This window comes from Pezoporus occidentalis, unplaced genomic scaffold, assembly GCF_034315485.1.
Source record: "Pezoporus occidentalis ecotype Australia unplaced genomic scaffold, CSIRO_AGI_Poc_V1 ctg6, whole genome shotgun sequence".
NCBI classification, from domain to species: domain Eukaryota; kingdom Metazoa; phylum Chordata; class Aves; order Psittaciformes; family Psittacidae; genus Pezoporus; species Pezoporus occidentalis.
The window spans coordinates 2096935-2120807 of record NW_026915943.1 but is presented as its reverse complement, the minus strand read 5'-3'; the positions used below and the strand labels follow the sequence as shown (position 1 = coordinate 2120807).

General features: G+C 48.1%; 1 protein-coding gene and 1 long non-coding RNA gene across 6 annotated transcripts in view; one reads left to right on the top strand and one right to left on the bottom strand.

Annotated features, from left to right (window-relative positions):
* Positions 1-13835: 13835 nt before the first annotated feature.
* LOC134174329 (uncharacterized) lies at positions 13836-22323 on the bottom strand. The gene is made up of 2 exons (XR_009968603.1): positions 22187-22323; positions 13836-14183 (listed from the first exon to the last, which is right to left on the bottom strand). It is a non-coding gene; the product is annotated as an uncharacterized LOC134174329 (long non-coding RNA).
* PAK1 (p21 (RAC1) activated kinase 1) overlaps positions 20506-23873 on the top strand; it is a 69962-nt gene continuing 66594 nt past the window's right edge. For 2 of the 5 annotated variants that reach the window (XM_062639180.1, XM_062639178.1), the window contains exon 1: positions 20506-20754. The gene's annotated coding sequence lies outside the window, so the exon portion shown is untranslated. Of the gene's footprint in view, positions 20755-20904; positions 21007-22015; positions 22364-23873 lie in introns of those variants that run through there. The other 3 variants (XM_062639176.1, XM_062639177.1, XM_062639179.1) reach the window with 3 other exon arrangements.

Genomic DNA, 23873 nt, shown 5'->3' with positions numbered 1-23873 from the left:
GGAAACTTCAGTGTTAGGCAGGAAGATCAACTTGAGTGAGTGGCTCCCTGTGGCAGAAGTTTATGTTAGTGAAGCTGGTGCTTCTAGGAAACATCTCATGCCTGTTTATCAGGACATTCCCAGGATTGCTTTGGAAGTTAAATAAGATTGGAACTTTATTAACACACCTGTGCATCCTTCATTTCACTCAAGCACATCGGTGCTTTTTTTCCATGGGGGTTTACCACATCTTTTGTTTGCTTATATTTTGTGCTTTAATATATGTCTATTTTCCAGTGTCAGAAGAGGTGCTGAGTGATCTTCTATATAGCAGTCATAATTTAGCTGTGAGATATGAGGTAATCTGGTAGCACAGCATGTATGTTAGTCAAGAGAGGTGCAGTCTAATCCTTTTTGCCTGATAATCTGTGTTGGTTGTGGTTTGATGCCTGCTCTGCTTGTCTGCATCCTTCTACTTGTCAAATTCCAGTGTTAACACATGGATGTCTGGATCCTCACCGCCGGGTGTTGTGTAGTCAGATCTCAGGTGGAATCTGTAACCCCAGTAACAGTAATAACAGTGAGCTTGGAATATTACATGAATGTTAGAAGTGTGTTTCACAGCACTGGTGCAAGAGGCAGTAAAAAATGACTCATTTTACTGGGCAGTAAATGAACAGATAGTTAAATGCCTCATCTGAGATGGCAGCAAGGCTGTGGGTTATGTAGAGCAGCACCTAGGCCTCTGCATTCCCACGTTTGTACCATGATCACAAGGTCAAGGTAAAGTATGGACCTTCCCCAGATGCTCCTCTTGATAAACCTGAGGCCTGTGATAGCCCAGGTATAGAGAACACACAGGCTGTGCTCTAGTGACTGGGTGTGATTTGGTTGGTTCTTCTTTCCCTTCAGCTGCTGCTGCTGGCTTATTTCTGGCCCAAAACAAGGACAGCATCTTTGCTGTGGGGACGTGTTGAGCCCAAGCTGAATCAAATGGAGCTTTGCAAGTTTGCATCTGGGTGAGATGAGGGCACTGAGCATCGAGAGAATTCCTTTCCTCAGCAAGACGTTAGCATCATCCTTCAGGACAGATAAGAAGAGGTAACTTGAAGGAGAGCATTGAGACATCAAATCTCTGAGCCAACTTCTGTGTCAAGCTGCCACCTCTCAGTTATTGTGTTTCTACCTTTGCATGAGTTTTAGTCTGCCCAGAGGTGCCGTGTTAAAGTCTCTGAAGCCTGAACTTCCTTCTGTCACCTTTAAACAAAGCTTGGTGTGGGGTCACATTCAGCCAGCACAATTGCTGTAATGCCATTAGTATCCCAGGAGAGAAACTTTAGTTCTGAACACTCCTTTTCTCCCACCTTCTCCCATTTCTACCCTCAGGATTTCAGGACACAATTCAGCGTGTGACTGAAAGGGCTTTCCACAGGTCAGAGAAACATGGATTTAAGAACGTAAATGTGGTTTATGTTCTCAGTGGGTGACGTTTCTGAACTGAACAAATGGGAGGGTTTCAGTTGAGTTGGAATATCACTGAAGTATATCATCACCAGTTCCCAGCCTGCCCGGTGGCCAAGCAACACTGAGCTATGGCAGTTTAAAAGGTGATTGATAGAAAATCTTCAGTGGGAAAAGTGACAGGAGCAATCCCAACTATGCTGCTTAAACACACACATTGTTCCGATTACATCTGTGTGGTTCCTGGCTTGTCAAGTGTGTGGAATGAAGCCAAAGGGCAGTAAGACAACACAAACATAACATGAAAACAAGAAATGAATGATATTGTCAGGGCTAATTTTCAGGCAAGACAGAATCTGCTGAGTAAACTTACTGGTGACATGAAATTGGAAAAATATATCAAACCAAAGGAGAACTGGAACATCTTATACGAAGCACTGCATAACATAGAATCATAGAATCAAAGACAGCTTTGGGTTGGAAAAGACCTTAAGATCATCCAGTTCCAACCCCCTGCCATGGGCAGGGACACCTCATGCTAGACTATATCATCCAAGACTCCATCCAACCTGGCTTTGAACACGGCCAGGGATGGAGCATTTAACATTTCTCTGGGCACCCTGTGCCTGTGCCTCAGCACCCTCACAGTAAAGGACTCCCTTCTGTACAACCTGAACTTCCTCTGTGTCAGTTTGAACCCATCATCCCTTGTCCTGTCACTACAGTCCCTCATGAAGAGGCCCTCTTCAGCATCCTTGTAGCCCCCTTCAAACACTGGAAGCTGCTCTGAGGTCTCCACACAGCTTCTCTTCTCCAGGCTCAACACCCCCAGTGTTTTCAGCAGGTCTCCATATGGGAGCTGCTCCAGCCCCTGATCATCCTCGTGGCCTCCTCTGGACTTGTTCCAACAGTTCCATGTCCTTTTTATGTTGAGGACACCAGAACTGCACACAATGCTCCAAGTGAGGTCTCACGAGAGCAGAGCAGAGGGGCAGGATCACCTCCTTTGCCCTGCTGGTCACGCTCCTTTTGATGCAGCCCAGGATATGGTTGAATCTTAAAACATCTCTGGGTGCTCATGGAGAATACATGGATCAATCCAATGCTCCACAGAGAAATGACCTGTTTAATGTAAAAGGCAATGTAGACACAAGAACAAATGGAAAGATGTAAGCATAAACTGCTAAGTAGGAGAAGATTGCTAAGCAAAAACTCAAACACATTTAGTTTAAGCTTTGATTCCCATGATTCCTGTAGCAGAGGACACGAATTCATGATTCAAGGCTTTCCTGCCAGTCATCTTATCAGTTTTGTTCCTAGAATCACAGCTAAAAAATGCATGGGCTCAGTTACTGTCAGTAATACTTTTCTCTGCTAAAATCTAACAACCTCCAAGCAACGGGGGAAGCAAATAGAGGCTGTGTGGAAAATGGATTGAGAGCAGCTCTGAGGAGAAGGACTTGGGGTGCTGGCTGAGGAGAAGCTCCCCATGGCTCAGCTTCAGTGTGCGCTTGAGCCCAGAACCCCCCTGTGTGGGCTGCACCCCCAGAGCGTGAGCAGCAGCTCAGGGAGGGGATCCTGCCCCTCTGCTGTGCTCTGGGGAGACCCCCCCTGCAGCCCTGAAGGTCAGCAAAGGGAGAAGGATGCATCTTTTCTTTCATAGGTATCTCTACATTAACAAGACTGAGTCTGAGCTTTTATATTATGAGCTCGGGCTTACCTGAAACCTTGGTTCTATAGGATTCTGCATCAGTGTTCGCAGAAGTGTCCTCTCCAGACCAAATCTCCCATCTCAACGTGGTAAACCACCAGTAACAAGGATAATAAATGCTTCAGATTCCAGGATACAGGCTTGACCCAAGGAACTAGAGTTGGTAATGTTAAACAGAGAATGAATCCTGCACGTTCTGATGAAATGAGAGTGTGGAGGGCAAAAAGAAAGGCAGCTAAAGGATGCAATGCATTCGAAACACATTTAAAACATAATCATTAGCTGCATGGATCCCCTTGGGTGAGGATTCAGCACGAAAGGTGAAAACTCAATTCCCCCTTTCAGAGTTTACAGTCTGAGATGAATGTAATGAACTGATGTCAAGAGTCAGCAGACTATAACTTTGCATGAGGGGCCTGTAGGGATGCTGGGGAGGGACTCTTCATCAGGGACTGTAGTGACAGGACAAGGGGTGATGGGTTCAAAATGAAACAGGGGAAGTTTAGATTGGATATAAGGCAGAAGTTCTCTCCTGTGAGGGTGGTGAGGCACTGGAATGGGTTGCCCAGGGAGGTTGTGAATGTTCCATCCCTGGCAGAGTTCAAGGCCAGGCTGGACAGAGCCTTGGGTGCCATGGTTTAGTGCGAGGTGTCCCTGCCCATGGCAGGAGGGTTGGAACTGGATGATCTTAAGGTCCTTTCCAACCCAAACTATTCTATGATTCTATGACCTGATATCTCACCAGGGCGATCTCAGCTCATAAGACTATGGAAAAAGCATAATTTGCAATAAAAATAATTACTTTCCCTTTAACCAGTTATAATGGGGCCTCTGTTTGAGGCTATCTATGTAGTTTTGATCAACACTAATGTTTTTCAGCCAAAGGTCTATTTTGGCCTGACTCATCCTCATTTCCCCCTGACATTTCAGTCTGAGCTGTTCAGTCATTTCCCAGTATGAAAAGAGAAGAATAGATTGGTTTTCAGTCTTAAAACATCTTAGAAGTTCTTTTTTGTCCTTTTCACTTTGGCAAGAGGATGGACAATGTGTCTGTGCCTCCAAAAACTGACCTACATTGGGCCAAGTCAGAAGCCTTTGAAGAAAGAATCTCACTTCTTGTGTTGAGGGGAGATGTGCTGAGCTTCAACAGCAGCATAAAACAGTGGGTGGGAGAGTGACAGAGCCTGCATGAGAAGGTGGTGGGAGAAAGGGGACACGATCAGGGAACTAGGACTGGCCTTACGGAGGTGTTGGATCAGCTGAGGGGGAGTAGAGACACTTAGACCTAAACAGTCTGGTATGCGTGGGGACAGAGACTTTGGACAGACAAAATGGGAATGACAGGATGTATGGGAAGTGAGAAACTGAGACTGAGCAAGAGCTGTTCCCTATAAGACTGCAGAGATCACTTCCCTCCCCTTCGAGGGTATTATAAAACCAAGAAAGGAATGCTGAAGGTTCTATAATGATGGAAAACTAGAAAGCTATAGAATAAACTAATATTTCTTGTACTCATCTTACAGTGAATAGCGCATTGCAACATGCATGAAATAAGATGAAAAGGAATTGGGCTGCTAACTGCTTTAAAGGGTGGATTAGTGCCACATCCTTGTACCTTCATCATGGTAAGATGTGGATTTCAAAAGGAGATTCAGTTTGCTTAAGACTCAGGCTACCTAAATTTGGGACACAAATGACACCATTCTCCCCTTGAGTGAGTGGTGTTCTGTGAACCAAATGGGAAGGCTGTGGAAAACCAGTGCCAACTCAGACATTAAAACCCATTATAAGGTGCATATGCAAAGAGGATTAATGGAGGTGGTGCAGCTTTGGCATTTCACAGCCTTCCAATGCTTAGATTTGCTAATTTCATTAGTGTTCTTTTAGCATCCTTCTTGTGTCTGTCATTAATGTGCTGTATTGTTGGGACAGAGGTAGAGCCTGGAAGCCCTGGGCAAGTGTTCTGAGGCTTTGCAGTCACAACACATTGTCAGAAGCTCAGACTTTTCAGTTCCTACTGACTTGGACTTAATTTGGAAACCTGAGCTGCATGAACTTTGTTTTGGGAACATGACTAGCAGGGTGCAGTCTCTGCCTTGTCTATTTAGACTGTGTGCTTTGCAGAACAAGAGACGTGTTATCTTTGTCCCGTTTCTCCTGTCCTTTGTTACCACCTTAGGACTATTCTGTGGTGATGAAGATGCTCAGGAATAATCTGTAATATAAACCCTTTTAAAATCCTAAATACTGCAGTTAATATGCTGCAGTTAACAGAGTGCTGTTAACAGACAATAGAGATTGCAATAGTGTTTTGTTGTAAATGCTTGTGGTTTTGAAGACATCCTTTCTTCTCCTTCCCGCAGAGCTCAGCGTGATTTGGACATGCAGAAGTGACCATGGAAGTTTCTGTCTTCTCTGCATTTCTTACAGCATTAGGTAAGCTGCTTGGTTTTGTCACACATGAAACAGCTACAGTGGTCTTCCCAGAGAATGCCTGAGTGACCATCGCTCACCAGCTCAGGCAGGCAGGAGGCCAAGGACAGTCTGGCTGCCTTGTTCTTCATGCTGCAGTCCCCTCTGAGGGAGCTGGGAGACCAGGGCTTTCACAGGTCAGGAGCTTGTCAGAGGAGCTCATTCCATGTGGATGCCAACACTGGTTCTGCTCCAGCTGCCTTCAGGCCTCCAGGTGCAGCTCTTCAAAGTCAGCACAGTGTTTGGCAGCTCTGACTCCCCCTGCTTCTTGAAGCTTATTTGGTGTGTTTAATACATTGCATCAAAAGGAGTGTGAGCAGCAGGTCGAGGGAGGGGGTTCTCTCTCTCTGCTGTGCTCTGGGAAGAACCCCCCGTCACCCCCCCACCCCCCACCCCCCCCCCCGTTCTGATCCAGCTCTGATCCAGCACAAGAAGGGCATGGAGCTGTTGGAGTGAGGCCAGAGGAGGCCATGGAGATGCTGTGAGGGCTGGAGCTGGGCTTGGTTCAGCCTGGAGAAGAGAAGGCGCCTTAAGGGGAGACCTTAGAGCAGCTCCAGTGCCTAAAGGGGCTGCAGGAAAGCTGGAGAGGGGCTTGGGACAAGGGCCTGTAGGGACAGGCCAAGGGGAATGGCTTTAACCTGCCTGAGGGGAGACTGAGATGAGCTCTTAGGCAGAAGCTCTTCCCTGTGAGGGTGCTGAGGCGCTGGCACAGGGTGCCCAGAGAAGCTGTGGCTGCCCCATCCCTGGCAGTGTTCAAGGCCAGGTTGGACACAGGGGCTTGGAGCAAGCTGCTCTAGTGGAAGGGGTCCCTGCCTGTGGCAGGGGTTGGAACTAGATGAGCTTTAAGGCCCCTTCCAACCCAAACCATTCTGTGATGGTATAAACACAGCGAGGTTATGATGTCCACTGAAGTTTTAGAAAGCTTGGCTAAAAACTTTGTTAAAAGCAAAAAAAAAAATACAATGGTACATTACATCTTAACAGCAGGTTAAAGGGAGAATGGAGAAGTCCTCATAGAGTTTTTGAGGCCTGGGGGTTGCTTCTTGAGCTGATTTATATTTTGAAGGAACTTATGTGTGGAGAGCTGTAGGGTTACACCTGGAATGATTTTGGTCTAATGCTTGCAGCAAACTTGTGAGTGACAGGAGGATTTGGCTCTGCTTGCAGGCGTGTGGATGAACCGTGGGCTCAAAACTTTCAATCCCAGTTGAAGCAACACAAAAAGTCATCTCATGTGCTCAGACAAACCTGTTTTCATCAGCTGCCTTCTTTTGATCTGCAGTAAGTACCAGCGATCATGCTTTAAATGATTACTTGGGTTATATAAAGGAGATGTTTGTGATGACATCCCCTCCCTGCCACAGGTGACACCACAGCAAACACAAGCAGTGGGCACAGGCAGCAGAGCTGTTCTCTTGCAGTCAAAGTGTAACCCACACTTTGACATTGTGACTTCACTGCTAGAGAATGCTTGCTTTGGGGTTGCATTGCAAGCAAAAAGGCAACTTACTTTGTAAGAAAACCCAAATCTCTGTGGAATAGAGGTCTTGAGTGTGCTGGTTCTTTGTTGGCCTTACTACAGAGGAACAGCAAACTGCAGCTTAGCCACTAAACCTCTCGGACCCATTACTCTAGCCCTGATGGAAGTGGGGGCTTTGCAAGAGATCTGGAGAATATAGAGGCAAGTGGAGATGAGGTAAAAGGCTGAAGGGGTGAATGAAAATAGTATCAGAACAAGGGCACATGTTTATTGTGTAAAGTAACTGCTTTTTGACAAGAAAAATAGGATCTTTGGACTTGATGATCTTAAAGGTCTTTTCCAACCTAGTTAATTCTATGATTCTATCTCTTGGGACTTCAGTGAAGTAGTTGGTGTGTTGCCCCAAGGAAAACTGAGTCAAATAGGCAAAACTGAGGATTATGGCCAGAATGGTGACATAAACAAGTGAGTTCAAATTTCCCCACTTATCTGGGCTAGTGCAGGATTACATCCCATGCACCCATTAAACTGATTTTGTGCCACGTTATCTACATCAAACCAACAGGTTGGGAAGGGAAGGCTCATGGAAAACATGCAGTAAACAGCAAAGGTGGGGGGGGAACCATAGGCTGGGTGTGCCAAGCTCCACCTGGGTCAGTGATCAGTGGATGTCAGGATGTTATCACTGTGTGTTTTGAGCCCTCTGTGATTTGGATGCACTAAAAAGTCTATGATGGGATGAAGTGACTGATGGCTTGACACAGACTCCTGCTAAGGTCTGTGCCAGTGAAAACTCCACTCTTATATAGTGCTTCTAAGCTTACAAGAGGTCAGTTTTCAGTATTATATGAAGTAGATCAAGACTTGGTCAGCTTGTTTGGAGAGTGGAGCTAAAAGGGAAATATCTGTGTCAGCCTTGGTTTTATCCATCTGATTTGTACACCAGTATCTAGATGTGCTTGGAAAAATGCTCTGGGAAGGAGGTGGAATATCTGGGCTCCTTGTTTGTCCCAGGTGGGCTCCTGCCAGCCTTTGCAGTGGATGAAGAGCAGGACAGGTAGGATGGGAAATCAGGAGGGAAAGGGTCAGTCTGGGAAGAGAAGGAAGTTTTGGCAGCAGCTCCACACTGTTTGTTAGAGAAAGCAGCTCTTTTCCTTTGGCACTGACTGGGCAGACAGGAGGCTTGTTCAGCAGCTGGAATGTGCTAGAAGCATTCCTTACACCGTACAAAGCAGGAATTCAGCTGCATTTCTGCTCCCCCTGAACACCTGCACATAATTCTGCTGCTAAAAACCCCCACAAAACTAGGAGGCTGCTGTTTGTGTGATCCTCTTAGTCATCACATTAACATCCAGGGTTTGGAGAAGAAAACAAGGAAAAGCTACAGCCACTGCAATCCGATCTGAATTGGTTTAATACCAGCATCCTGTTTGCTTCTCATTCATGTTTCCCCACAAATCTTCTGTTCCACCTTTCATTATTATGCATGAGGACTAAAGGAAATTTAGCTGCTGAAATTCAGTTGCTTCCTGTAGGAAGGAACCACATGCAGTTCCTACGCAGGCTAACAAAAGCTTAAGAGGACTTACTAGTGAATATATATATAGCATATATATTACATATATATAAAATATATACTATATATAGTGTGGCTATAGTAGCATATACTCTGAAGCTGTTTTTTTTAACTAGTTCTAATTCTGTATGTGGACATGTATAGGGACTGTCACTGGTCTCAATGGCTCAATATCCAAGTGGAGACCAGTGACGACTGGTGTTCCTCAGGGGTTGGTATTGGGACTGGCACTGTTCAACAACTTTGTCAGTAACGTTGACAGTGGGATTGAGTTCTGTGGGTTTTCATTGTGTTGTCTCTCTTCACAAACAGAAGAAGACAGAAATCAGCCTTTCTGCTCTCACCCTGTGTATGCACTGCGTAGACACAAGGGATGCCACAAACTCTTTCTGATGCATTTCAGATTTAAAACACTAAGCAGACAAAACATGCACTGAGCCAAGGCCACAGAGTCATTATAATGCTGATAAACCCTACCTGAACCCTGTGCATTGTACAGACCAAGGCCAAGTTCCCACTCAGTGCTTTTATCAGTACCCCCAGTGGCAAGGCCATGGCTTGGCAGCATCACCAGAACACTAACTATGAGTAAGAATTTCCAACCTACATGTTTCTCTACTAGTTTGCCAAGCTGGGACTCAGACCCCCCCTACACACACACACACACTTCCCCACTTCCCAGCTGAAGAAAGCAGGAGTTATTTTCTGTTTATTTCCACTGGGAGCAGCACATCCTTGTGCACCAGTGGAGGAAAAGCATCCAGCATCACAAACCCATGAGTAATCTCTGTAACAAACAGGCATCATAAATATACTCAGGAAAAAGACCTAATAAGCTGCGTGGGCCTGACGCTCATCTGCTCAGTATCCTTCATAGCCATTTATGTTCTGACAGGGCATAGGATGCAAACAGTTCATCATCTCTTTTTTTTAAATTCTATTTTGTTCTGCACTACATCATAGAATCCCAGACTGGTTTGTGCTGGAAGGGACCTTAAAGCTCATCCAGTTCCAACCCCCTGCCACAGGCAGGGACCCCTTCCACTAGAGCAGCTTGCTCCAAGCCCCTGTGTCCAACCTGGCCTTGAACACTGCCAGGGATGGGGCAGCCACAGCTTCTCTGGGCACCCTGTGCCAGCACCTCAGCACCCTCACAGGGAAGAGCTTCTGCCTAAGAGCTCAGCTCAGTCTCCCCTCGGGCAGGTTCAAGCCATTCCCCTTGGCCTGTCCCTACAGGCCCTTGTCCCAAGCCCCTCTCCAGCTTTCCTGCAGCCCCTTTAGGCACTGGAGCTGCTCTAAGGTCTCCCCTTCAGGAGCCTTCTCTTCTCCAGGCTGACCCAGCCCAGCTCTCTCAGCCTAGCTCCAGAGCAGAGCTGCTCCAGCCCTCGCAGCATCTTGGTCTGTTTCATCCTTATTCACAATTCTACTTTCATCTTAACTTGAGGCATTGACGGGCACACTCTGTGAGTATTGCTGTGGCAGCTGAAGATCTGACTGACTTCTTCTGTCACTTGGATGTGTTACTGCATCAGAGCTGTCAGAATGAACACATGCTGAGGCTTCTACCCGACAACACAGCCAGGCTGGTAGAGAGCTCATAAAGATGCATCGGAGTGAAGACACTGGTTGTTGGAGAGGAGCAAAATGTAGGCACACCTTCCCTTCTGCTGACTTTGCTGGGGGGATGGGAGCTCCAGCCTGAGGTGACAGCTTACAGCTGGGGAATGGAAACATCTTGAACTGGTGCAGATGTTGCTAAGTGACAGAGCCCCATTTAGCATTTGAATTCCCCAAATTCAACTAATTTAGCATACAGGTGGTAATTTCTTACCTTAACTATAGATGCATTTTATGTTCCTGTTTGCATTTGAGCCTGACAATAATGGGAGAAATGAATCTAAATCCCTAATATTACCTGGTTTCACCATTCTTTAGTGCATCCTGTAGCCAGATACACAATCATGTCCCTTCTTGAGCAGCCTGCTGTAGTGGAAGGTGTCCCTGCCCATGGCAGGGGATTGGAACTGGATGAGCTTTAAAGTCCCTTCCAACCCAAACCATTCCATGCTTTACATCTGTTACTTTAATTGCAGCTTGCCATGAAACAACCCATCTAACACTTGAACTGCAAGCTAGTCTCTTTTAGAAGCAACTGAAATAATTCTTTGGAAAGCCAATCAGGAAGCATTCAACTCTTCCTTGCTGCTTTACTTGTAGAGCTTGCTTCCTTCTAGCTTGCAAACATCAGCATTTAAGATCAGCCTGGCACCGTGAAAGTGCTTACTCGGCATTTCATCACCGGCCTGAGTCCTGCTGGGTTTTGTGATACTGCTCCTGTGCCAGTGTCAGATGGATTTAAGCACAGCAACCCTCACATGCTCATGCTGAAACCTGGTGGGTCCTGAAGCTGCGTGTTAAAACAAGAGCTTCCACTTGGATGCACTTTGCTTCGGGGATCGGCTGAGAAGTCAGAGCCTGATACAGATACCTTGCAACTGGATACCCATGAGAATGAGAGAGCTCAACTGAAAGAGATTAAGCAGCTCTTTGTACCTCCTCCCCTGTGAAGTACAGAGAACTGAGAGCTTCATTGTGTTCTAACGGCTCAAAGCTTAAAGGGGAAAACCAAGTCCTTCAGCAGGGTCCTCTTCAACCTGGTTTTATTACATCTGCTGTTCCCAGCAGTCGAGGCTTATGTGCACCGAATAAAGACACAGATTTCACAACAGAGCATCGTCCACCCCAGAGCTCCAGTGTTCCCAACCCCTGTGAGCAAGTAGCTTTCCCAGCCTGTTTCAAACACATCAGCGCTCGGCTCCCTTTCTGTTCCTTGAAAACCATTTACTTTACAGCTCTAGGCCCTTCTGCTCCATACCCCCATTTGCATCTTCCTGTCTGGGTGGGGTAAAGGCCACCAACAACAGAGGGGGAGTTTCAGTTTCATGTTTTATTGCAAGGCTGCTCTCTGCTAACACAAAGCCTTTGGGCAGAGGTTGGAATCTGATGCACAGGGTGATTCTGTTTCTTCCCTGCCTGCTGAAGGTTAGGTGTCTGGATGACTGCATTGAGTGAACTCTGTTCCACCAGGTTTCTATTTGCTGCAGCTGGGAGCATCCAGAGGCAGTTTAAAGGATTGAGCTGGTCTGAGAACAGACCTGGAGACAGGAATGCCTGAATTCAGGCAGCATAATTGCAGTAGCTTTGCTGCACGGCCTGAGGCTACTGCTTGAGCTCTTACCTCATCTTCCCCATCTGCAGTGCTGCTCACAGCATGGTTTGGTGATTAATTTCTGCTGATGCAGTGAATTATTTGGGAAGAACTGAATAATTCGATAAGAATCTCTGCGTATCCCAGAAAACGTGGCAAAAAGAAAACCCAAGGAGCCAGCCCTATTAAAACAAACCCAGACAAGATGGTGAGTTCAGCACAGAAACCTCATCACAGGCATTATCACCAGTTACAACCAGTGCAACTTGAGGTTCCTCTGATTCCAGGGGCAGCTTGACAGCAATGCAAAGTGTGAGGATGCCGTGTTCCTGAAACCTTAGCTTACAACTCTTCAGCATTCTTGGTTCTGTTATAGAAGAACTTCATCCTCTGCTCCTTTATATTCCTCAGGGGACCTTGAGCAACCTGGTCTAGTGGAAGATGTCCCTGCTTGTGGTACTGGATGAGCTTTAAAGTCCCTTTAACCCAAACCATTCTATGATCTATGTATTGTGCTAAGGCAGCCGGTGACAAAGCTCAAGGGGATTTATGTTGTTAGCTTGCAGTTCCTGCAGGTACATACAAGGAAGCAATTGGAAAGGATTCTGCAGTATAATTTATGAAGATTTCCTGTGTCCTGCAGAACCATCCGTGACTCATCAGCGATTTGGACAGCACTGAGATGTACATCATATCAAAGGAATTCTGCAGGGCCAGCTCTCTTGGCAGCCTCACAGTGATCTATATCTCCAGTGCAACTTTGGTTTGAGTGTGACCAACCAGTATAATTGAATTACCAGTGTCACTGTCCTCAGCCAAACTGCCTCTGAGCTTTTATAGCTCCCTCTGTTGAATTAACCATCCAAGCTGCTTTTTACCTGACAACACGGGTTCTCCATCTCTCCAGCTTTTTGATGAGTTAATAATTAGAACCTTGCTTGGTTTATGACACTTTGCATGCTCCAGGTCAATCACAGAATGGTTTGGGTTGGAAGGGACCTTAAAGCTCATCCAGCTCCAGCCCCTGCCACGAGCAGGGACCCCTTCCACTAGAGCAGCTTGCTCCAAGCCCCTGTGTCCAACCTGGCCTTGAACACTGCCAGGGATGAGGCAGCCACAGCTTCTCTGGGCATCTTATGTTGCTGAAAACCTTTCCTTTGCGCTTTAAGAGGCTTTAACTGTATCGATATTTGAAGCTGCATGAACTATCCCAAATTCAGTATAGGTTTTTCAGCTGCTCTATAGTATTTGTGTTATAATCCACTTACTCCACCTTGGACACAACACAAGCAGGCAGGAGTGAAGGGTGGTGGTTTCCTATTTTCACAGCTTGGAACACCCGGAGAGCCCGTGTCTGTCAGTGCTCTGCAGTTCTGGGTTGCTATTCATGTAACCCAGTGAGGCAGAAGAGCAGTGATAAGGGAAAGAGCAGGGAAGATTTCTCCCTGCAGTTCATTCTCCAGGGTTTTGTTCGGCCCAGTTTTAAATGGCTCAAGCTGCTGAAGTGATTCAGGCTCTGACATTCTGGCAGGGTGTGAAACAGAATCTGGCAGAGGTGCTGGGACTGAAGGGCTGGTTTTGTTCCCGTTGAAACCTGTCACAAATCTCCCCCTGCTTTCAGTCAGAACAGGATCAGCTCCTCAGACTCATTCTGTTTGAACCCGCTCAGCAAAACCAGCAGAAGAATCTAACTTTGTTGTACTCTCTTACAATCCCTTTTGGGTTCACCCTCCTCTGTTTCAGTGTCCTCCAGTGCAGCCAAGGCTTTCTATGCAGGGAAAGGAGCTGCTTTTGTTAGGCTCTGAGTAATAGCCCTGGATTAGCAGTCCCTGTCTGATGTCTCATTCAGACTCTTGCATTGCCTAGTTGGTTTCTCTTAACCCTGATACTGGAAGTGAAAGCCCTCCAGAGCCATACTTTAAAAATCAATGAAGAGAGGAAAAGCTAATTGATTTTTGTATTCTTTTTATGATTAGTTCCTTTATAAGGGAGCCCATTAAACTTGGGCACTCCCTGATGAGAGGGAAGTTTACTGCAGTCTGCTTTACCCCACTTTCAGGCTCGGCTCCCTTCTTGCCTTGATCTTACAGCTTTCTTTTCTCTCTTCCCACTCGTAGGTAGAGGGATGTGTTAAGAATGACACAGTTCGGGACAATCTGGATTCATTTCACTTTCAGAAGTGGTGTTCTGGATTTCTTACTGTTTCAGCAGTTGTTGAGTTCAAGTTACATGTAAATCCGTTTCTGCCCTGTTCTTCCACCCGCCCCCAGACAAGGATTTATCTCATCGTAGGTCTCTAGTAAAATAGAGAGAAGGAAAAGACAAGTGATTCTGATTTATATCATCTGTGTGATATAAACCCATCACCTCTGCAAGCTGGATCTTGGAAAGAAAACCTGTCACAGAGTGCTCTGGTGGGAGCACTGTTCTGGGCAGCAAATGGACATTTTGGCTAACATCAAATTAGTGTTTTTCTGAGTTCTGTGTATTGAAGAGAGATTAAAACCACAGTTCTGGGGCAGCCCAGAGATCCTGTTGCCACCTGAGGCCAGGAGAGTGACCTAAACGGCTCCAAGAAGACCCTGCCATACAACACCACAGACCAGGACCACTTCCTTATACCAGCAGCCAGCCTGGTGCCAGCCTGGAAGCAGCAACCATCACTTGTGTGCTTTGATTTCTGCAGGTATTTTGCAGTCTGGAGACATGTTCTCATGTGCTTGAGATGTTTGTCTGCCTTTACCATGCTGTTCTCCACACTTCCTGCACTGTCAGCAAGTTCCTTCATGCTTCAAAGGCCCAAGTGAATAAGCACCATTTACCACCTCCCCTTTCCCCCCCCTTCATCTCTCAGTGGTGCCCCTCCAGCTCTCCCTGGCTGCCTCCTTTGTCTGCAGCACTGCCATGAAACACTGCCTGTGTTTTACAAAGCAGAGTTGCTGCCATGAGTTCCAGTCAAGGCTGAACACTGATCACTAAAGGAGCATCTAGACTGTATGTGTACCCTTGTCTTAGCTGGTAGGATTGGGAAAGGACTTTGGGAAATGAAGGGAAAAATGAAGTAAGGTTGGGGGGATGGAGGGAAGGGGAAATGGAAGGAAGTGGGACTACATGTTTCAAGAAAGGGAGGAATAGGGGCAGGGATGGATAGGGGCTTTCTGGACTGCAGACAGAGGGGGAGTTCTGATACAGGGAAGTATCGCTAGCACATTAAAAGAGGAAACTGTGACTCTATTTTCATGCCTGCTTTTGGAGCACATCAGTATTGGGTTTACTACCTGAAAGCAGACCTTGCCGTCATGGCACTCCTCTCGCACAATGGAGGATTAAAATGCAAGTGGTCAGACCCTGGTGTGAATTCACATAGCTCCAGTGGCTGACCCAATGGGTTTGAAGCTTATGCTCCATAGCCCCCCGCAAAAAGAAGCTTATGGCATTTGAATATGTCTTTTAGCTGAGGTTACCTGTGCTGGTTGTATCTTTTCAAGAACCAAAGCTCTTCAGATCAGTGAGAAAACATCCAAAATCTGAGTCAAACCCAGGATCCAGTACAGCTCCATAGGGAATTACAGTGGAGGATTCATCTTCTTAAGCTCAAATTAGCAGCATGCCTCAAAACTGGGCTATATGTGCTTAGGTTCAGCTGTTAACCGATGAATCGAAGACTGACCTCACTGTTAAGCCATTACCCATCTGTATTTTAGGACTTCCAGAGATACACAAGGCTTCCAGAATCAGTCACTTGTGGCTTCCCTAGTACTCACTGCTCCCCAAAGCTCTCAGTGCTCCTAGCTGTCTCTCTGCAATTTCCTGGCTAAAGGAGACCTGGAATGTAGAAGTGAATTCACCACCAGAGGCTCTGCCAGATTCCAGGGCTTCAGTGAAGCAATAAGAGATGTTTTAAAGTTGGAATGGCATGAAGATTGCTCTGAGTTCCCAATCAACTGTAGGGTAACTTAACCAACACGAACGTAACCCTTAAGGAGAAGCTGAATGATTTGGGTTTGAAGCATCAAAAACATGTACCAGGTTGTAATTACTGTTATACATGAACCAGGCAGATACCAAGTCTACTTTGAGCCTTTGATCCAGAAATGCAGGACCAAGAAGCAACAGGGAATGTGCCCAGTATGATGCTCTAACCATTTATCTAGAATGAAACAATTGGATAGAGGCAAATCCTTAGAAATGGTAATTCATATTCTGGATTTTAAACTTCACACAGTGCTAAAATCAAACAAATTCAGAGCCAGCTTTGCTAAATACAGGTTCTTACCCCTGTATTTGAACTCATTCTGGGCAGAGAGATCATAGAATGGTTTGGAAGGGACCTTAAGCTCACCCAGTTCCAACCCCTGCCACGGGCAGGGACCCCTTCCACTAGAGCAGGGTGCTCCAAGCCCCTGTGTCCAACCTGGCCTTGAACACTGCCAGGGATGGGGCAGCCACAGCTTCTCTGGGCACCCTGTGCCAGCGCCTCAGCACCCTCCCAGGGAAGAGCTTCTGCCTAAGAGCTCATCTCAGTCTCCCCTCTGGCAGGTTAAAGCCATTCCCCTTGGCCTGTCCCTAGAGGCCCTTGTCCAAAGCTCTCTCCAGGGACTTAGCAAACCCCTCTCCACTATGGCAGGCAGTGCACATCCATGTTAAATACACAGCAGATGCAATGTGCAGCTTGCAGGCGTTTTGCTGCTCGTTTCTAGCTTCTTTTGTGATGGGTCTCACACACCATCTAACATCAGGATATGTACGATAGGAACCAGATGCTGCTCTCCACCACTCAGGTGTCCTGGCCCTTTAGTTATTTTGCTTTCCTGGCACTAGAACACTCTCAATCTTACTGAGGAAATGAAAGATTGTGGCTGACCTGCTTTTGTGTGGTTGCTTGGAGAAAACACGTACTCATGTGCATCCCAGATCTGTGTCCAGAAACGCTCTCCCTGCTCCTTGAGTCTCTTGTTTTCTCTGGACAAAGCAGAATGAAAAGGACACAGTTCTGATGTGGGAATGGTTTAGGAATACTTTGCAGAGCTGTACAAGCTTCTGCCATATGTAGGGCAGCGATGAATCATTGTCTTCTCCATGGCTTCACACCACACAAACAACATTAGTTTGCTGGACTGACTGCTGATTTACTGGGTGAGAAACCTCCAGGCAGTAAAACGCTGACCCACCATCACTGTCAGCTTTGCTTGCTGGTGCTTGCTGCTTCCGCATCTTCACAGGGAGATCTCTGGCTGAGGAACCTTGGAATTGTGTATTGCATGACTATAGGGATCCTTTCCTCTGTTCCTCTTTTTCCACTCCTTGCCTGACTACTGAAGACTTGGAGCCAATTAAAGTTCAAGTCATTCATGAACTCTGGTTTCTTCCTTGTAGGCTGAGGCCAATTTGTCTGTAATTGCTGGAGCAGATGAAAGGAGAGGATGGATGATTGCAGGTGACTAAGCTGGTATGTCATAACAAGTTATGTCCCTCAGCTGAGATTTACCTGCTGTGATTTCACTCTCTGAAGTTCACTTTTCTGTGTTCCCTCTGCATTGTGTCAGCCAAGACAGGTGGGAATTTGAGCTGGCTGAAGAAACACCCAGGACAAATCTTATGTGGACCAGTCCCTGGATCCCTCCCGCACAAATAGCTGTGCTTGTGCAGTGCAGGGAGTAGCTCAGGAGCAGAGATGCACAGGAGAGTAAGAACTATTGATAGGGGTACTGCTGACAGAGAAGGAATCTGGACTGCCCCTTGTGCTGGATGTCTGATGGGGAGGAAACTGTGGTTCTGACATGATCACTGTAAAACTGATTGTGCAACAGAGTTGGTCTTTGAGGCTGGGGCCTGGTGCCAGGCTTCTTCCCACAGGACACAAGAGATCCTTTGGAGGAGTAAGAAATCCTCTTTTCAACCCATACTGGAAAAGGGTCACCTGGCTTATCCTGAGTACAAGGCCCATGGCAGGGGCTTGGAACTAGGCGGTCTTTAAGGTCCCTTCCAGTCCAAACCAGTCTGTGATTCTATATCTCACTCATTCCTCTCTCAAATACCAGACTGGTTTGCAGTCGTAACTCTCTATCCCTTTCTGATGATGTTCATGGACATCCCTAATGCCTTTTCCTCCTTTTGTTTGGGAACACCCTCTGAAATATCCAGCAATATTTCAGGCAAAAGAGTCTTAAAATTTGGGTAGTTTCAGAAAATGGTAAGAATTGTATTCCCAGGATATTCCTTCAGGAGATCTCTTTGTGGCTCCAAGTTACTACAGAGTAGGATAATAACAAAACATAATGCAGTTCTGAATATTCTGGTGAGATCCCTTGGCAGTAAGCTTTAATTGAAACAATTTCTGAACTGAGTTAATCTGTGTGTACACAGTCTTTCCTCAGCTTCAAGCAGCTTTAAAAGCAGTTATAACTAAAGTCCTGGTTATTTCGTGCTGCTTTATACATAGAATCAATGCACAGTTTGGGTTGGAAGGGACCTTAAAGCTCATCCAGTTCCAACCCCCTGCCACAGGCAAGGACACCTTCTACTAGAGCAGCTTGCTCCAAGCCCCTGTGTCCAACCTGGCCTTGAACACTGCCAGGGATGGGGCAGCCACAGCTTCTCTGGGCACCCTGTGCCAGTGCCTCAGCACCCTCACAGGGAAGAGCTTCTGCCTAAGAGCTCAGCTCAGTCTCCCCTCGGGCAGGTTCAAGCCATTCCCCTTGGCCTGTCCCTACATCCCTTGTCCAAAGCCCCTCTCCAGCTTTCCTGCAGCCCCTTTAGGCACTGGAGCTGCTCTCAGGTCTCCCCTTCAGGAGCCTTCTCTTCTCCAGGCTGACCCAGCCCAGCTCTCTCAGCCTGGCTCCAGAGCAGAGCTGCTCCAGCCCTTGCAGCATCTCCATGGCCTCCTCTGGCCTCGCTCCAACAGCTCCACATCCCTCTTGTGCTGCTGCCCCAGAGCTGGATCAGGGCTGCAGGGGGGGTCTCCCCAGAGCGCAGCAGAGGGGCAGGATCCCCTCCCTGAGCTGCTGCTCATGCTGAGCGTACAAGTGCAGCTGTAGCAGGGCTGGTGGATCAATGCACCCACTGTGTATGGATCAGGCCTTTGGTCAACCACTGCAATTACCTCACCCATCTGTTATCCATGTGGTTGAATGAATGCGTTTGGTAAAATATCTTATCAAACAAGGCATGTTTATGAGTATTTTGGACCAATCCCTCCCCTGGCTTCAAGAGTTCATTTTTTGTATTATCAGGATGCATCCATGTTTCTGAAAAGGCTAAATTGTGGCCATCTTCAAAGTGAAGTGGCTGATCCACTGCCTTATACTGGCATGAGCATCTTCCTGTTGCCACCAGATGACAGACATCAGACAGGCCACACTCCAGGGAGCTCAGGTAATCTGTCTGTGTGGTTTTAAATCCAGTTAAATACACCCAACAGAGGGAAGTAATTCCCAAAGTGCAATTCCCCACCGGGTTCCACTGGCTGGGATCAGCCCCATTGCAGCCTGCTCACACTCATCGCAATCCCACACTCACATTCTCACTTCCTCCATCGGTTTATTTTTGCCCTGTTCCTTTTTCTGCTGGTTCAGCTCCCAAACAAACTTATCACAGGAACTGATAAATGTTGGGACAAGGGGGAAGGGCAGGACTGTGGCAGCGCTGCCCTAATCTGTCCTCCATGGGCTATCCACTGGGTCTAAAAGGCAGCTCAGGGGTGGTGACCTGTGTTATTTGTGTCTCTTTTGTCTCTGTCTACCTAATGTTTTACTTGTAGACAGCATGTTCCATGCCCACAACCTCATGCTCTGTTCTTGTCAGTGGTGCAGCTGTACGATCATAGAGTCATGAAATGGTTTGGGTTAGAATGATAGAATCACAGAATGGTTTGGGTTGGAAAGGACCTTAAGATCATCCAGTTCCAACCTCCTGCCATGGGCAGGGACACCTCACACTAATCTCACCCAAGGCTCTGTCTAACCTGGCCTTGAACACTGCCAGGGATGGAGCATTCACAACCTCCCTGGGCAACCCATTCCAGTGCCTCACCACCCTTACAGTAAAGAACTTCTTCCTTATATCCAATCTAAACTTCCCCTGTTTCAGTTTTAACCCGTTACCCCTTGTCCTATTCCTACAGTCCCTAATGAAGAGTCCCTCCCCACCATCCTTGTAGCCCCCCTTCAGACACTGGAAGCTGCTCTGAGGTCTCCACGCAGCTTCTCTTTTCCAGGCTGAAGAGCCCCAACTTTTGCATCCTGTCTCCATACAGGAGCTGCTCCAGCCCCTGATCATCCTCGTGGCCTCCTCTGGACTTGTTCCAACAGCTCCATGTCCTTTTTATGTTGAAGGGACCTTAAAGCTCATCCAGTTCCACCCCCCTGCCACGGGCAGGGCCACCTTCCCTCACATGGGAAGCGCTTCTTCCCATTCGAATTCAATCAAATCCCTCCTCTCTTTCCCTCAGTAGAGCACAAGCACTGAGCCCGAACTCCTGCGAGCAGGCTGACAAGTTCCCAGCAAGCTTTGGATCCGCATCCCTGCACTCCACACAGCGCAACCCCTCAGCCTGTGCAGCTCGGCAGCAGGGCAGGGCCCGGCTTAGTTCCTGCCTTTTGGGGATCACCCAGCCCTCACCGGAGCCGGCTCTGCGATAGCACAGCGCCATAGGGCCAACAGCATAGAGTCACTGCAGCGCTGCACGCCAAGGGTGTGATCACCGGTGATCCGCTCCCCGCCTTGTGCCTCCCGTGATGGCGTGAGCCACAAGCGCTTTGCCTTCCCTTCCTCCTTCCTTCCTTCCTTCACTCCACCAAGGTGCGGGCTCCCCGGGGCACCACAGCGGCGAGACAAGCGCCGAACCGCGGATCTGCTGCCCCGAGAAGGTACCACAAGCCCTTAAAACTTTCCATCCCGTATCCGCATCCGATACCTCCCCCCCCTCCCCGCTTCACCGTCCGATGCTCCCCCTTCCCCGGTCCCGCCCCACCGCGCCCCGGTGCCCACCTTGGCGGCCGCCTGGAGCCAATGGCTGCGGCAAGGCGGGGAGCGGAGGGGAGGGAAGGGAAGGGAAGGGAAAGGGAAGGAGAAGGAAGGCGGTGCTGGGGAGCTGGGCAGCACCTTGCGGCGGGCGGAAGGTGAGTCCCGCCGGGCCGGGGAAAGGGCATTTCCTCGTCGCTTGTTGTTGTGGAGCCGGGAAGTTTGCGCAGGGGTTGAGCTGCTGGGGTTTTGCTGCTTCTCTTCATCCTTTTTTTTTCTCCTCCTTTTCTTATCGGAGGGGGTTTCTGAGCCTGGCTCCCTCCTGCCTCCCCCCTCCTGCTCATTCATTTAACAAAGGGTTATCTTTAGCCGCGGTTCTGGGGTCCCAGAGCTAAAGGTTGGGGTGAGAATCGGGGCTCAGCCCGTAGTTTGTGCTGCGCACCCCGCGCTGCCTTCGGCTGGAGGAGCGGGTGCTGTGGGCAGACACAAAGAGTTAAGGAGCTGGACCCTTGCTGGGCGATGGGGTGATGCAGCCCCGGGGCTTTGTGTTGCTGGTGCGAAGGGATGGGATGGTTTTTAACCCCCCTCGCCCGTGTGTGTGGATGAAGCCCTGGCTTTTGGCTAAGAAAGTACTTAAAAGGAAAGCTGAACTTGGGATCGTGGGATAATTCAGATTGGGAGCGAGCTCAGGAGCTCTCTAGCCCAGCCCCGAAAGCAGGGGCTTCAGCCGAGGGTAGCATTGAATGGCCACCGTCAGATGGTGGCACCTCTGGGTGCTCCTCAGTGGGAGCCCGAGGGAGAGGCAGCACCCCAAGAACGAGCTCTGCGGGGCAGCAGCGCTTCTCTCCTCCACCCTGCATGGAAATGCCCCTCTCCACACCTCCCCCGTGCCTCCAATCCCTGTCCCTGCTCCTTTTGTTATCCAGAGGGCTTCGCATTCAGGAGAGCCGGCTCCATCCGTGTGTGTGTGTGTGCGTCGTGGTGCATCGGCTCCTGCTGAGCACTACTCGATCCTCAGTCCGACATTAACTCCAGGAGTTCTTCAGGAGCAGGATTTATAAATAGATGTCAAAACCGGGCTCATTGCTGGGACTTGTTACGTGCTGTAAGCCATGTGCTTTGTGGGCTGATTAAATATGGTATATAGATATATATGTGTGTTTAAGAACAGCTGTAAAAGCTCAGTGAGCCAGGCTTTACAAAGTGAAAGCAGGTATTGCACTGGATGAAATGGCTGTGCCAGGCACAGACGGAAGAGGGTTTGTTCTCTTTGCTTGCACTTACTCTTTGTACAGTGCCTCATGGATGCCTCTCCCTGTACCGCCTCCCCCTTCTTACCTGGAGTTTCCTGGTGTTGCACACATTACACAGGAGCATCTTCCTGCCTGCTGCTCCAACACCTCTCCGTGTGTTAATGCACTCACTTATTAGGATAAGGCTGGAAAACCTCCTCTTTGGGGGTGTGTGTGTCTGCTGGATGCATAGAAATTGCTTTTCCCTGCCTATTTTCTGTGGGTAAGTCAGCAGAGTGAAGCTCTGCACAGAGAACAGAAGGTACAGTGAGAATCTAAATGGGTCTGAATACTGCATGTGTTTAACCATGGATTGCCCCTGTCTTGTGCCACGGGATGGAATTTGTTCTTGGCTGTACTGGAGAACAAAGCTGGAGTTTGAGGCTGGATAAGCTGGGTGGGTATTCAGCCGTTCTGAGCCCTGTGGGGAGGGCCCAGCTGCTTTCAATGAGGTGATATAACTGCTGTTCATTGACTTGGAAATGAAAGCTGAAAATAAAATTGAAGAGGAAAGCGCTCTTGTAGCGTGACAGCGGGAATGCCTTGACTGGTTGTAGGGAATATTGTGTGCTCTGGAGGTTGCTCAGAAAAGAAAGGGGAGGGAATGGCTTTAACCTGCCCGAGGGGAGACTGAGCTGAGCTCTTAGGCAGAAGCTCTTCCCTGTGAGGGTGCTGAGGCGCTGGCACAGGGTGCCCAGAGAAGCTGTGGCTGCCCCATCCCTGGCAGTGTTCAAGGCCAGGTTGGACACAGAGGCTTGGAGCAAGCTGCTCTGGTGGAAGGGGTCCCTGCCTGTGGCAGGGGTTGGGACTGGAGGAGCTTTGAGGTCCCTTCCAACACAAACCGTTCTATGAAATGTAAGCTTTTATCCATGCTTTTCCATGCAGCACGGGGATACTGGAGGAAACATGTGACAGGTCCAGTGGAACTTGCACAGGTGGAAATGCTTTGCTTGTTTTTTGTGTCTCTGCATTGCTCCCCCTGGATTAAACCCTCTTCTTGCCCAAGAAGCCAAAGAACTGTTTGATTACTGCTGATTCCTGTGTAGCCTTTTCCAGGTCCATGCAGACCTTTTCCCTCAGCTTTGACCACCAGTGCATGAAATCCACCTACTTCACTAAGTAGGGTTTTGGTTCTGTCTTGCTTTCTGAATGAGTGAGCTGCAGGGCTGCTTCTTCCCTTCTTTTCCCTTTTGTGCACCTGTGCCACTTCCTCCATGTGGGAAGTTCTGTCATTTCAGAAGTCAGTTGTTCAGCTCCAGTTCCCTTCTATTTACCGGAGTCTGCACAACCACCGAGAGCTGCAATGGGCTTTTCTCAGCAGCAAAATACAGAAATGCCCCAGAGCTCCACCCTGAAAGGGCTCTGGTTTTACAGCTCATCCTGTCTGCAGCAGACAACAGAAGCAAACAGGCTTTGTGAAGGATGCGGCCACTCGTTGTGAGGAGGTGCAAGAAACGGACTGAAACCAGGCGACTAAAACCAAAAGTCACACTTTTTAAGTCAATTGTTAGCCCTTTGACAGGTACAAGAATATCTTTTGTTGGTGTTTTCCTCTGTGGGAAGGTGAAAGAATATTGTGTGTCAAAATTGTATTGGGTGAAACAATCATCATAAAATCCCAGAGTGGTTTGGGTTGGAAGGGACCTTAAAGCTCACCCAGTCCCAACCCCTGCCATGGGCAGGGACCCCTTCCACTAGAGCAGCTTGCTCCAAGCCCCTGTGTCCAACCTGGC